The following is a 14,690-nucleotide window of genomic DNA, read 5'->3' on the forward strand; positions in this document are numbered from 1 at the left end:
CCTCCTTTACTAAAAAAATAACCAGGGTTTAATACAGGGTACTACCTAATGAGTGAGGCAAAATGAAACTCCAGTTCTTTTTTCCTGGAGGTTTATAACGTCGTGAAGTTTCTCTGAGCATGCTAAATTCTTCTATACTATCCTCTTTCCTCCAGATTTCGTCTTGAATATACTGCCACCTTACCTTAAAATTTTTTTCTCTTCCCAAGAAAAGAGTGAGCAAGTCGTAGCACAAGTCGTTTTCTGCTAATGAAAAAACGTCAAGAACATGACTCATTAAATTTCTAGTTATCAAAGAAAATAAAAGTGTATCCCTTTGAAGGGGTGCTTTAATCAAAATTGTATGCACTCATAACTTTAATCAGCGAACCCTTACTGAGCTCCACACACAGGGACAGGTGATGCATGAGCAGGACGTGGTCCCTTGTTCACAAATAGTTCAATATCAGGGGGGGCAATTGGGAAAACAAACAATTTCAGACAGTTATTTCCAACAGGGTGGCAGACTTGCAGCTCTTATCCATTGTTCCTTTGAAAACAATAAAAGTCAGGCTAAAATGCAATCAAAATTTTAAAAGCCTGTACTGATAAGCTGTTATAAGAATAAGGATTCAGTAGAGGCCAAAATCAAGTGAAAGTAGAAATGTGCAGGGATGAGCAGAGTACTAAAGAATATTTGCTCGACGTTGGTGACCTAAAGCTTTTGTTTTCACAGCTTCAAGGGGCAGAAGACATGGCTTAGGAGCTGCCCAAGGTGCGGTGTTTAATAGGAGACCCCATCATTAAAGCTGGGACTACCCCTTCCCCAAAAGGCTACCCATGTGAAATTGAGTTAGAATTTATCTGGACACCCAGTGGACACCAAAGAAAATTACCTGATTGAAACTGAATGCTGAGTAAAGGAAAGAAAGTGTCCCCTTTGAAACCATGTCTATACCCATCTCTTCCTCACACCGTTTTGCAGGCAAAATTTAGACTAACTGAAATCTTTGAAAAATTCTCAAGTCTATAATTTGATTTAAAGTGATCTTGGGTTGGTCGTACCCGCTGGCATCTGGCAAACAGAAACCCAAACCCGTTTTGGAGAATTTCTCTGAAGGAACCCACCTTCAAACTAAACCTCAAAAATTTCCTTTGGAAAAACTTCCAGAAGATACTAATTTATGTAAGAATACCAAAATAATTATGGAGCAAGTGACCATGACTGAGAGGCAGCAGATAAGGACATCAGTATGAAACATGAAAAGGTTTCAGATACTGGAATTGTCAAAGACAGACTGTAAAAGAGTCGTATCTAAAGAAATAAATAAGAGGTTAAACTTATGAGCGAGGGAAAAGAAACCGTGAAAATGATCAAGCAGATTTGAAAAAGTCAAATAAAACTTCCTCTAGAAATAAAAAATATCATAAATGAAATTTTAAAACTCACTGTTTGAATTTAACAGCAAATAAGACCCAGCAGAAGAGAGAATTAGTGAGCTAGAATATAGATACAAATAAATGCTGGACTACATTATGGAGGCTTAAAAGAGATGGACAATCTTTAATCAGAGACCCAGAAGGAGAAGAGAGAATGAAGAGGGAGACGGGAGAGTCGGTGTTTGAAGGGAGGGATGGTGGATAAGAAAATGACCAGAATTGATGAAAGATACCAGTGCTGAGATCCAGGAAGTCAGAGTTCCTAAAAGGATGTGTAAGAAGGAATACCTACCAGGACACATCGTGAAAATGTTGAACACTTAAAGTCAAAGTCAAGATCTTAAATGGAGCTGTAGAGAAAAGACAGATCACCTAGAAAGAAGCTGCTGTTCAGACGGGTGCCTAACTTCTCACCAGCAGCAGTAGAAGCGAGAAGTCAGTGGAATCATATCTTCGATATGTTAAGGAAAAATATTAGTTAATTTAGACGATGAACTGGTTCTCGAAGGAGGAGTAGGTAGCTTAGGTCTCATGTTTTCTCAAGGGCTCAGTCTCCCCTGGGCTTCTGCTCCTTCAAAGCAATCATATTTCAGTGAGTACCCCCGGCCCCGATGGTTCTTATCAAAGGTTCGATGACGGGTGTGCCCCTCTGCTGGTTTCCCTGGTAACCGATGAGCTAACCCCTGTAACTGGTAACCTCCTGCTACCCCAGGAACAAAGACTGCTGCCACATCCTGCCCACAGTCCGCCACACACAGTGGGGTGTACTTCCAGGACCTTGCTTCGGGCATGTAACCTCCTCCATCCATTAAACCATCGATGTCTCTGTCGCTGACTCCGGGCTCTTCCTTCCGTCTTGAGGCTGGGCAGGCCTGCGGGGTGCAGCCCAACATGAGGGAAGAGCCTTATTGATCCTGGTCTGACTCATTTGGGTCCACAAGGGTGGGGAAGCACTTGCTTCTTACTGCATTTTTATCTTTGTAAACATAGCCTGATAGGTAAATGCTGTGGACTGAATGTTTTGTGTGTCCCCTTCCCAAATTCATGTGTTGAATTCCCAGTGCCCAATGTGATGGCATTAGTATGTGGGGCCTTTGGGAGATGCTTAGGTCATGAGGGTGGAGCCCTTATAAGGAGACCCCCCCATAGAGTACCCTTGCCCATTCCACCATGTGAAGACACAGGGGGAAGATGTGGGCTGTGAACCAGCATGAGGGCCGTCACCAGCATGAGACCATGTGGGCAGCTTGATCTTGGACGTCCCACCCTCCAGAACTGTGAGAAATAAATTTCTGTTGTTCATAAGCTATGCAATCTGTGGCATTTTGTTACAGCAGCCTGAACGGACTAAGACAGTAAATAAGAAAGAACTTAATTTTTGTTTGATTTGATGCAATAAATTTGGAAGCTGATTTTTTGTTGTTGTTTGTTTTAAATGTAAAGTAAAACCTGGTATGTGACTGAATTCAGGTTAAGTAGAAAATCAAAATAATTTCTTTCAAAATCTCAACTGCAGTTTATATTTTTAAATTGAAGTATAGTTGATTTACAATGTTGTGTTAATTTCTGCTGTACAGCAAAGTGACTCAGTTATACATATATATACATTCTTTTTTATATTCTTTTCCATTATGGTTTATCCCAGGATATTGAATATAGTTCCCTGTGCTATACAGTAGGACCTTGTTGTTTATCCATTCTATATATAATAGTTTGCATCTACTAACCCCAAACTCCCAGTCCATCCCTCCTCCATCCCCCTCCCCCTTGGTAACCACAACTCTGTTCTCTATGTCTGTGAGTCTGTTTCTGTTTCGTAGATAAGTTCATTTGAGGCACTTACTTTCTTCTTGATTAAACTTTTACAGAAGAGTCAGTCAACAAAGGAGAAAAAAACAGGTCCAAAATACAACTTAGATAACTGGTGTTTGAAAGAGAGCAGGTTGCTACCATGTGTATGCGTGTGTGCACGTGACGTGCGTGTGTATATGTGTGGGTGCATGTGTGCTTGTGTGTGTGTGTGCACAGAGAATTTATTTAGCATCCTCTATACACTCCAGCACACACTGAGGGAAAATGGAAGAGAAATTATTATACGAAAGAAACCTGCTTCTCATCTTCAAGGATTGTAACATCTATTGGGGAAGAATAAATACCAAATACCTAGAACTCATGAAAACCCCTAGAAACTTAAAAAAAAACTTATGCAATAGTGTAATCAATCCTATACTTAAGGACTTAGAGTGCTAAGCATACAGCCAGGGGTAAGGGAACAGATGGTTTATCATAAAGGCAATGGCAGAATAATTACAGATAGAGATTATTTGTGTGTGTGTGTGTGTGTGTGTGTGTGTGTGTGTGTGTTTTGTTGTATGTTGAACACATAGAAACTGGAATTCTAACCAGTTTCCTCTCAATCACCTTTTTATGATCCAATCCACCTGTTATTTGTGTCTTGACGAATGATTTTCTGGTTCTCATAACTCTAGGTGTAATAACCAAGAAACCCAGAAATAAAGGTGTAGAGAAAAGGGCACCAAACCCAAAACGTTCTCAGTGCACGGAACTGTGAAAATATGTTGAATACTCCTAACCAGAGAATGAAGATACTTCACATCACTGAGCTCTAGAAACATTTCAGAACTTTTTGGATGATTTGACTCCTAAACTGGTAAGGATTGGTAAGTACCAAGCTAGGCCAATGAAGAGAGTTGATAAATGAGAGATTGGCTAGATGAAGGTGAATAAGAACATCTTTGAAAGAGGTAAACAATTATGATAAGAGTTGTGATAAGAATGCAGGAATTTCATGTTTGAGATGGAAGCCCAGCTCCAGAATTTAGAGTGATGTGACCTTGAGGAACTTATAGAACCTCTGCATGCTTTTGTTTTCTCATCTGTAAAATGGGATTCACTTAACAAATATTTTTCAGGCACTGATGATAGAATGAGCTGTTTTAGGTGCTGGGGCATGACTCTAGGCATTGGAGAGCAGTTACCTTCCTCAGACGGCCGTTATTAAGTTAGTCCATGAATGTAAAGAGCTGGGAACACTACTATCCTCGTGAGGTGGAGAAATCAATTCTAGAACAGAAAAAGGGATGGAAAATACGGCAGACTGAAATGAACAGACTGCTAATGGAATTAAAGCAATGAGGAAAGGAAACAAGGATGCCAAAATAGAATTTTCAATGGAATGGAAAGTAAATTGACGTAAAGAGAACACTACCTGGTCTATAAATGTTAAACGAAAGCCCTCATCCAAAACTTACTTGGCTTTCCTTTCTTCAGTATCCCCTCATTTGGAATATTTACTTGTTTACTTTGAGGCTATATTCATTTCCCAGACATTGCTTAGAGTTGCGTTCACCTTCAAACACTTAATGGCTCCCAGGGTCTTCAAACTATAAATTTCTAATTTGGGCATTCAAGATACTTCATCAAATTACTTCTAACCACCTTTTCCAGCCTTATTTCTCTTCCTACCCCTATAGTTTGGGTCACAGACTACAGATAATGCCTTTGAATGAGCTGACACTCTTTTAAACCGATTGTGGTATCGTCTATTATCTTACCACTTCCTGCTTTATGCAGTTCTGATACCAGAGCTATTTAAGATGATAAACCTTCCCTTTCCAAATAATTGAACAATCTGCTCTGATGAAACTTGCTGTCCTTTTTTTTTCCCCATGAGAGGTAGCATAATGCCTTGTATACATGATGTGCTTAATAAATATTAATTCACCCCCCTTCCTCCTTAGCTGCACTCACGTTGCTTGCTCGTCTTAAAATGATCTTCACATTTTCTTCTGCTTCCCAAAATAATAAGCATTCTTCCAGGACCCACTCAGAAGTCACTTTCTTCAAAGCCTTCCAGTCCATCTCATCACTAGAGAGATGGATCTCTTCCCCTTCAGAGCGTGACTTTATCCAGACACCTTTCAGACCGTAGTTCTCAAATGCTGCCACAGTTCATACTATTTGTGTGGGTGTCTTATGGCTGCGCATGCCGTCCTTAAAGACAATGACTGTTCTCTCAAGTTGTGTACCTTTACTATGTCCACCTAGCGCCTTGCATGTAGTGAATAGTCAAGAGATTAGAATCTATGGACTCACTGAAAGGACTGGTGAAGTTGTGGGCAGAGATGGGCCGTAGGAGGTTTGTTTAAGGTCTGAGCGCTGGGGAGAGGCTGTGTAGGGCTCCTTCAAGGCTTTTCTCTAGGCATCCCCTGCCGTCCACCCACCCTCAGCTTGCTCAAAGAGTGAGTCTGTGTTTAGAGCAATGTGATTTAAAGGTCACATTTATGAGCAAATAGCTGTGTTTATAAACTTAGTTTGACAAATAAGGGAGGCTTTGAAATGGATACTGTTTGCTGAAGCCAGAACCAAGTTCCACCAACGGGGCACGCTGACTCTGGTTGTGGAAATGTCCCCCTAACGTGGCCTTCACAGCCCTAACTCCTCACCCACTCCTTTCATGTTTTGAAATGTAATTATTTAAAAGCTTGATGGCATTTTTTTTTTTTTTTTTTTTTTTTTTTTGGCGGTATGTGGGCCTCTCACTGCTGTGGCCTCTCCCGTTTCAGAGCACAGTCTCCGGACGCGCAGGCTCAGCGGCCATGGCTCACGGGCCCAGCTGCTCCGCAGCACATGGGATCTTCCCGGACCGGGGCACGAACCCGCGTCCCCTGCATTGGCAGGCGGACTCTCAACCACTGCACCACCAGGGAAGCCCTCGATGGCATTTTTAGGCATTAGGAACTTTTAGGGGTTTATCTATTTTGCGTCAACCTGCCGTTGTCATGATATTCTGCTCTGTGTCGGGGGAGGTGGAGAGTCGGGACCTGGCTTGATCTCACCCTGTTCAGATCAGCCACACTCCCAGGTGCTGGTTTACTTTCTCATCAAGAGAGTCAGACACAGAAAGACAACTATCATGGGATATCACTTATAGGTGGAATCTAGAAAAAGGGTATAAATGAACTTATCTACAAAACACGAGTAAGGTCACAGATGTAGAAAACAAACTTATGGTTACCAGGGGGTGAGGTGGGGGAGGGATAAATTGGGAGATTGGGAGTGACATATACACACTACTGTATATAGAATGGATAAGTAATAAGGTCCTACTGCATAGCCCAGCGAACTCTACTCAATACGCTGTAATGGTTTATATGGGAAAAGAATCTAAAAAAGAGGGGATATATGTATATGTATAACTGATTGACTTTGCTGTATACCTGAAACTAACACAACATTGTAAATCAACTATACTCCAATAAAAATTTAAAAAAGAGGGTGCCCAGAAGATTGTGGGACCAGGGCTATTGGTCCCCCTGCAGCCTCAGAGTGTCTTGTTGGAAAGGTTACACTGAGATGGGGGTGGCCTGGGCTTGTGATACAGAAGAAACAGCTCAGAGTCTAAAGCTTGAAAGAGGCACCTTCTGACATGAATTGCACTGGCCCTCAGCTTCCAGCTGCACAGAGAGAAGACTCCAGGTAGAAAATGACCCCAGGAGCAAACAGTCATCCTAGGAAGGGAAGAACCCAACCCAGAGACTGCTACAGGTCCTTCGGGTTGGTTTTAGTGAACAAGAGGTAATTACTCCTTAGTTGCCGAGACAGGGATTCAGAGAATGGAAGATGTTGGAATAATTGGCTAGTGACTATCCAGAGAGATCAGGATGCCCAACCCCAGCATTTTAATTTTAAGGAAGTGTGGAAGAGTTGACCATTATGGACGATTGTACTCAATTCCGTGAGGCGAGGACAGCATTTCAAACCACTTTCTAGAATGGGGGAGGGCACACGGGTGTATCAGGTGAGGGGGTCCCCTTCGGGGAGATTAGTGATGGTCCCAGGATATATGGGGGCTGAGACTGTTATGTCCTCATTTGGTGAGAGAAATGGATAGGGGATGATGATAAATGACTCTTCTTTCACAATACTCTCTTGAGGGGGCTCTACATTTTTTTCCTCACAAAACTGCCTCAAAACGCTTAAAGAATTCCACTTTGGAATGTCTTCTGAGCTAGTTTATGTTTTATATCTCATCACTCTACAATTGCACCTCATTTTTAACCAAAAAAAAAGTTTCCTGCTCGATCAACCACCTTATTCATCAGACTTGGCTCTGGGTGATTTTTGGTTGTTTCCAAAAATGAAATACACCCTCAAAGCTGAAAGATTTATGTTACCGAAGCTCCTGAAGAAATGTGACTTGAACTCCGCAGAACTCAAGAGGAGTTCCAGATACATTTTGGTACTGAAAAAAAAAAAAATTCAAGTCTTGTTATTTCGCAGTCCAACCACATACATTTTCATATTCTCTTCTCTTCCATTGTGTCAGAAATGAAACTCTGATCCGAATGAAGTATTCCAAGTGCATTAATCAAAGAGTTGTGCTCCATCTAGGCATCTATAACTAAATTTCTGTTTCTACAACATCTGTTGGAGAATAAAAGAAGGAGAAATGGAAAGATATACGTAAGAAGAAAAACAGAGGCGCCTATAATGAAATCATGAAAGAGTGATACATCTCACTTCGTGCTGTTGCGTGCAGGTTGTGCTAGCCGTCTGCGTTGTATGTGCAGAGGGCAACCTTCTGGCTTTGTTTTCTTCATGTTACTAGAGTAATGCATATTTACCCCAGAAAATTAGGAAAGAAGGAAAGCAAAAGGAAGAGAATTTAAAAATCATCTATGGTTCCATAGGTAACTGATTTTGATCTTTCATCTTTCTAGCCTTTATTCGATGGATCACATATTTTGTGGCAGATGTCTTTTTTTTTTTTGCTTGCTTTTTAAAGAAAATAACATACAGAAACATCCATTAAACACGTAAATAGAGCAAATTGTGTTACGCACTAGTCAGCTCCCTTCCCCCTTTCCCTGTAGACAACCACTACCCTGATTTTGGAAAATTCATTTTTTTAAAGTTTTTCATCATATTTGTATCATGAAAGCCAAAAGTAATTTTTCTTTTCTTCTCTATTATTATCAGTGTAGAATCGCGGATTTTTCCTTATTCAAGTATATTGTTTTTCAGGCTCCAATCATCCTAAATGTGGCCAATGGGGGCTTTTTCAAGCAGCTCCTGTGACCTTCCCACACAAGCCTATCAGCTTGAACCCTTCTTTTCCTCTGACACAGCAAGATTTTTCAGGCCCACCTTGTAGGCCCCCTGCCCTGACCATTTCTCTAAGGATCCCTGGTTTCTGCAGTGAACACGTAATAGTTTTTAGAAATCAAGATCTGGACGGTCTATGTGCTTTGCTTTTGGGGTGCTTGTGTTTCCAGATTCTCTCAGAGGACAGAACTGGGAAATACACACACATAACATATTATGGGCTTCTTGGGGAAAAAAACACACCCCTGTGTTTCTCCTTTGTTCATGCACTCACAAAGCTTCTGATACCAGATGTGTGGGTTTTCCACACATCAGGCAATTTTTCTGACACCAGCCGGGTGTCCTATAATTCACTGCAATTTTGACTCTACTTAATGTGGAATTAGCATCAGATCCCACAAGTTAAGGGCTCAGTCCCACAAGACTGCCCCCACTTTTGACACCAATTAAGTCCCAGGTTGCTACCTGTACTTCTAACCATCTGGCTATAAATGAGGGTTCCAACAACCCCCTCCTTGTATTCGATAATTTTCTAGAACGGTTCACAGAAGTCAGGGAAACTTGTGCTTATTGGTTTATTATAAAGGGTACAAATGACCAGCCAAACAGGGACAAGTGGGGAGGAGGGTGTGCAGAGCTTCCACACCCCCTCTGGGCACACTGCCCTCCCACATCCAAAGCTGGAAAAGAGGTTTCATTAAGAAGAGTAGCATGGACATATATACTCTACCAAACGTAAAATAGATAGCTAGTGGGAAGCAGCTTCATAGCACAGGGAGATCAGCTCGGTGCTTTGTGACCGCCTGGAGGGGTGGGATAGGGAGGGTGGGAGGGAGACACAAGAGGGAGGGGATATGGGGATATATGTATATGTATAACTGATTCACTTTGTTATAAAGCAGAAACTAACACACCATTGTAAAGCAATTATACTCCAATAAAGATGTTAAAAAAACCCAACAAAACACTCATGATTGAGTAAATCATTGGCCACTGGTGAGTAACTCAATTTCCAGCCCCCTCTCCCTTGCCTGGAGGTTGGGGAGTTGAGGCTGAGAGTCTCAACCCTTTAATCACGTGGTTGGTCCCTCTGGCAACCAGCTCCCACCCTGAGGCTGGTTGGGGACCACTAAGAGTCACCTCATTAGCATAAACCCAGGTACAGTTGGAAGGAGCTCATACTGTAAAACAAAAGATGCTCCTCTCACCCCTATCACTCAGGAAACCCTTGAGGATTTAAAATAAAAGTCTTGTGCCAGGAGCCGGGGACAAAGACTAAATATATATTTCTTATCGTATTACAATATCGCAGCTTAACAGAAGCAACAGTATTCTCCTATCTGTTCCTACACTCAGTTCATTTATTTATTTATTGGAGTATAGTTGCTCTACAATGTTGTGTTAGTTTCTACTGTACAACAAAGTGAATCAGCTATACGTGTACATATATCCCCTCTTTTTTGGATTTCCTTCCCAATTAGGTCACCACAGAGCATTGAGTAGAGTTCCCTGTGCTACACAGTAGGTTCTCGTTAGTTATCTATTTTATACATAGTATCAATAGTGTATATACTTCAATCTCACCCCCCTTCCTCCTTGGTATCCATGTTTGTTCTCTATATCTGTGTCTCTATTTCTGCTTTGCAAACAAGATGGTCTATACCAATTTTTTCAGATTCCACATATATGTGTTACTATATGATATTTGTTTTCTCTTTCTGACTTACTTCACTCTGTATGACACTCAATTTATTGTGACATCACATGTCACATCGTCTCTGGAGGACTCTACTGCCTGCACACTCAGGAGAGAATGAGAATGATAAAAGGTGAATAATGTGTTCCTGTTATTACGAAGATAATTTTCATCTCACAGATGCCCTCCAAGGGTCTCAGGGTCCCCCAAGGCTGACCAGACCACACGCCATTGAGAACGGTGCAGCAGAGGCATCAGCACTGAGAATTATAGGCTAAGGCTTTGAGATCTTTTGTCTTGATCTTTACGGTATTGTCCTTAGAAATGGATCCTCCAACAAACTGTTAAATATCGGCTAACTCTGTAAAAGTTGAATGAAATCCTAATTTACCTTAGGAACTGCAAACTCGTATATATAACGATTACCGACCCTTTCGAGTGGGACCCCAATGAGGGTCCTCCTGCCCGGTGTCCTTGGAGCCAACCGAACGAGACCGAGTTCGGTTCAGAAGCAAAGGAAAGCGTTGTTCTCAGATCAAAGTACGGACAGGTGCGTGATTGCTCTAGGAAATGTGCTTCCCCGACACACAGGTGCAGGGCTGCTTTATAGGGCCTCGTGGGGAGGGGCGGGGTTCTGAGGGGGCGGCCTGAGAGCTCAGCGTCGGGCGCAGCGTCTCTGCACACGGCCCGCCGCCGCCATCTTGGGCTGAGTGCCGTGCGCGGCGCTTCTGCGCACGGCCCCGAGCTGAGGTGCGGGTGGGGTGCAGTCGTTTGCCACGGGGAACTCCGGGTTGAAGGGCCGGGTGGGAGCCCCGTGTCCGCGGCCTTCTGTGAACGAGAGAGACTGGACTCAGCACAGAGGAGAAGAAAGGTTAGACTTTGTTTTATTACCCATATTCTGTTTATCGCCGGGAATTGTTCATGGTGACGAAACTGCTGCTCAGCGTCTCTGGGACCGACCTGCCCCTCCCCCCCCAGGCCTCTCCTTCCGGGGCGTTTTCCGTCGAGTTCACAAACGGGAACCTTTCTCCACACCAGTGCCTCTCAGCGTGTGCACTGGTCCCCCCGGGGGACCCTGAGACCCTTGGAGGGCATCTGTGAGATGAAAGTCATTTTCGTAACAGTAGGAAGACCTCGTGCACCTTTCCTCATTCTCTCGGGAGGAGTTGCTCAGGCGCAAAATCCTCGACTTCTTTCCGACTCCCCCCTAGAAGGGCTCTGGCAGAGCCCCGAGCATCTCTCACCTGGTGCTCCCACCTGTCCTCTCTGCTCCCCCCTCCCCGCCCCCAGGTCCATTCTCGACAGAACCGCCAGAGCGATCCTTTTAACACCCAACACCATGCAGTCTTCTGCGGAAAATGATGTGATGCTGATTGCTTTCACTCAAAGCTGACGGCTTAAAATGCCCTTAAGGGCTTCCCTGGTCTGCCCCAACCTTTCCCTGTATGACCCCCCCGGCTCCCAGCTCTCTCCCCACCACAGGGACTCCTCTCTGTTCCTGGAACACCCCAGACCTGCTTCTGCCTCAGGGCCCCTGCCCTGGCGGTTCCCTCTTCTCCCTCGTCATCGTCTCACTGCCTGCTTTTCCAGGCTTTGCTGAGATGTCCCCGTACCACTGTGTCCTACCCCGCCCACCCTATTTAAAACGGTAGGTTTTCCTACACTGGGACGCCTGTCACCCCCTTCCTGTGCTCTGCATTTTCTTTTCCATTTCCCGCCACGGCATTTACACTCTTCTCTTCATTTGGTAATTGTGAGTTGTTTATTGTCTGTCTCGCTCTGCTAGCACATCAGTTCCACGTGTCAGGGATTTTGGGCAGCTTTCTTTCACTGATGTATCCCAGGAACCTAGAATGGTGCTTGGCACGCGGTAGACACCGAATCAGTATTTGCTAAACGAATGACTGCGTTATACACAAATGCCTCTAAAGAACTAGGATGCTTGGAATATTTGAAGCTGTGATTTAACTAAGACCAATCATCAGGAATTTGTTGAGCAAATTGATAATCAGAATTCTTTCCTTGTAAGCAACAACAACTCAAGTAAAAGCTTAAACAAAGAAAGGAAAAAAGAAATGTGTTCACTTATAAGATAATCTTCAGGCATGGCTGGATCCAGGAGTTCACATGATGTCATTGGGATTCTGTCTCTTTACTTTCCTCTTCCTCTGTCTACTTCATTCCCAGGCAGCCTTTCCCTTTATGGTGATAATGATGCCACAGGCATCTCTAAGCTTTTGTTACCAGCCGCCCCAGCCACCCCATGCAAAGAAGTGTGTATGTATCCCGGTTGTTTGCGCTTGCTCCCAAGCTCTCAATGGCACAGCAAGGGAATGTGTATATACATCTGTATTTATTTCTGTGTCTGGCTCTGTCCTTGAAAACTACCTGTTCACTCTGATCCCTCCAGTTCCAACCCAACAGCACAGGGTTTATTTTAGCCTTCCCCCTTCATTTCTCCGATAGTACAGCCAGGCCCCCATTTCCTTAACTGATTTACTGATTTATCAGTGCTCCTGTATGTGACCGATTCCCCCTCACCCTCCACGGCCGAGTCTCCCCTCATGGGATGGCCTCCTCACCTGCTCAGACTCTTGCACCTCGGCCGCTGTGTTTCCCTCCTGTTCCTGCACAGGTGCTGGCCCTTGTTCTGACCCACTGCACAGCTTTAAGGCTGAATTGTTCAGGACGCGAAGGGAAGGGAAGAGGAAACAGGGCGTCTTTATCTTAATTTATGCCAGTTACCCCAAGAGACTCAGCACCCCCAGGCTGTCCCTGATTTCCAGGACGTGGAGCCCACGAGGCCCCGTGGTCAGTGAGGCAGCTTGCAGCTGCCCTTTGCCCAGCCGTGGTCAGGGATCCTCTCCCCCTTCCCTGGTGCGTTTTCCTCCTGGCTCTTGTTGCTCTCCCCAGTGTTGGTTGGATGGAGTCTTACCCCTCCAGTGCTCAGTGCTGTGCCTGGCACATGGAGGTATCAGGGAATATTTGCTTGATGAGTGAGTCCCAGGAGAGAGCCGTCCCACGTGGACCGCGGTCTCCGAGTCCACCCCCGAGGGTGGTTGTCCTGGCCGTTCTGAGGCCAGCTAAGGCTTGCGTGCCCTCCATCCCGACACCCCGGCAGGTGGCCCTTCCTCTGGCCGGTGCAGCACCGGTGACATGGGAGCGGACGAGTCGAGGAAGTATAGTTAGCATCATTCATTGCTTATGTCGTACAGGCTGTGAGAACTAATGAAATTTTATGACAGACGGGCAACCACCAGCTTCCCCGTGTTATTTATCTTTCTCGCTTCTGGCTGGGAGCACTGGGTGATTTTTCATTTACATTTAAAAATGCCAAGATGACTAAGCGCAATTCGCCTACTCAGAAAACTAGCAAATTGTATCAATGCACAAGTGTAATGAATAATCATCAGGCATGAGAAATGAGGAGCCGTTAAGCAGGACAGTCTGTCTTATCCCAGTTCCCCTCCCTCCCCCCGCCACCATTTCCACCAGTTCCCAAACGCCAGGGACATGCATCACAGGTTTTTCCTTTGCTCATATCTGGTGTTTGCAATATGTGCAGTGACAAACAAAAGGTTCTTATGAGTTGTGACGCGGGTACCCATGGCTCAATAGATTTATTTGTAGCAACCTTAGAGGGATGATGCAAATAGATGTAATACATGGGGATTGGGGGGAGGGATTTTTTAAAAAATAGAAAATTTAACGTAAGAAGGCATGGAGGTCCCAGGAGACAGGTTAATCCTAGAGTGACAAGAGTCAAAATTGTGAGACTGTGTTTACATAACCAAGAGAAACCCGCCGAACGAATTAATCACAGAGACCCAAACCTGGGAGCTGTATGTACTTTGAAAAATTCTTTTGTATACACGGCTGGTTCTCTTATCTCCTCATTCCTGCAATGTTATCTGTGCTCCCATCCCCACCTGCTTTTGCAGGATCTCCAGCCTCTGCAGTTCCCTGCTCCCCACAAATTACTTCCCGGGGCGGGGTGGGGGGGGGGGTCTCTAGAGGTATCTCACATGTGTTCACTAATAAACGGTTAGGTCTCGTGTAACATCTGCATTGTTTTTTTTTTTCCTTTATTCTCTGCTGCTCCCGTGGGAGTTTGATGAGCTGTATCCTTAAGGCACCAGAGCATCAGCCCCTTGTCTTTCTTCTGGAGCCTTTCAGAGTCTGGAGAATGCTTCCTCTCCACAACCAGTGTTTTCCCAGGGATTTTAAAATTGTGCTGTTTGTGTTCCAGCACCTTCTAGATTTTTTTAGTAAAGAACTCTGGGGCGGGGAGGCAGAGCTGAAAGGCCAACATTATGCTCTTCTCGACACCCAAGCCCCTGCGTCATGACTAAGGCTTTGTGAGGGGCAGTGCTGCTCTGCTCGCCTTCTCTCTCAGGATGGGCTCCTTCCCAGAGGGCTCCTCGCGTCTTTGTGCACCTTGGCACTG

General features: G+C 44.4%; 1 long non-coding RNA gene across 1 annotated transcript; it reads right to left on the reverse strand.

Annotated features, from left to right (window-relative positions):
- Window positions 1-203: 203 nt before the first annotated feature.
- Window positions 204-10,172, reverse strand: LOC141277315 (uncharacterized). The gene is made up of 3 exons (XR_012328472.1): window positions 10,132-10,172; window positions 4,419-4,503; window positions 204-246 (listed from the first exon to the last, which is right to left on the reverse strand). It is a non-coding gene; the product is annotated as an uncharacterized lncRNA (long non-coding RNA).
- Between the last annotated feature and the right edge of the window lie 4,518 nt (window positions 10,173-14,690).

This window comes from Tursiops truncatus, chromosome 20, assembly GCF_011762595.2.
Source record: "Tursiops truncatus isolate mTurTru1 chromosome 20, mTurTru1.mat.Y, whole genome shotgun sequence".
Lineage (NCBI taxonomy): Eukaryota > Metazoa > Chordata > Mammalia > Artiodactyla > Delphinidae > Tursiops > Tursiops truncatus.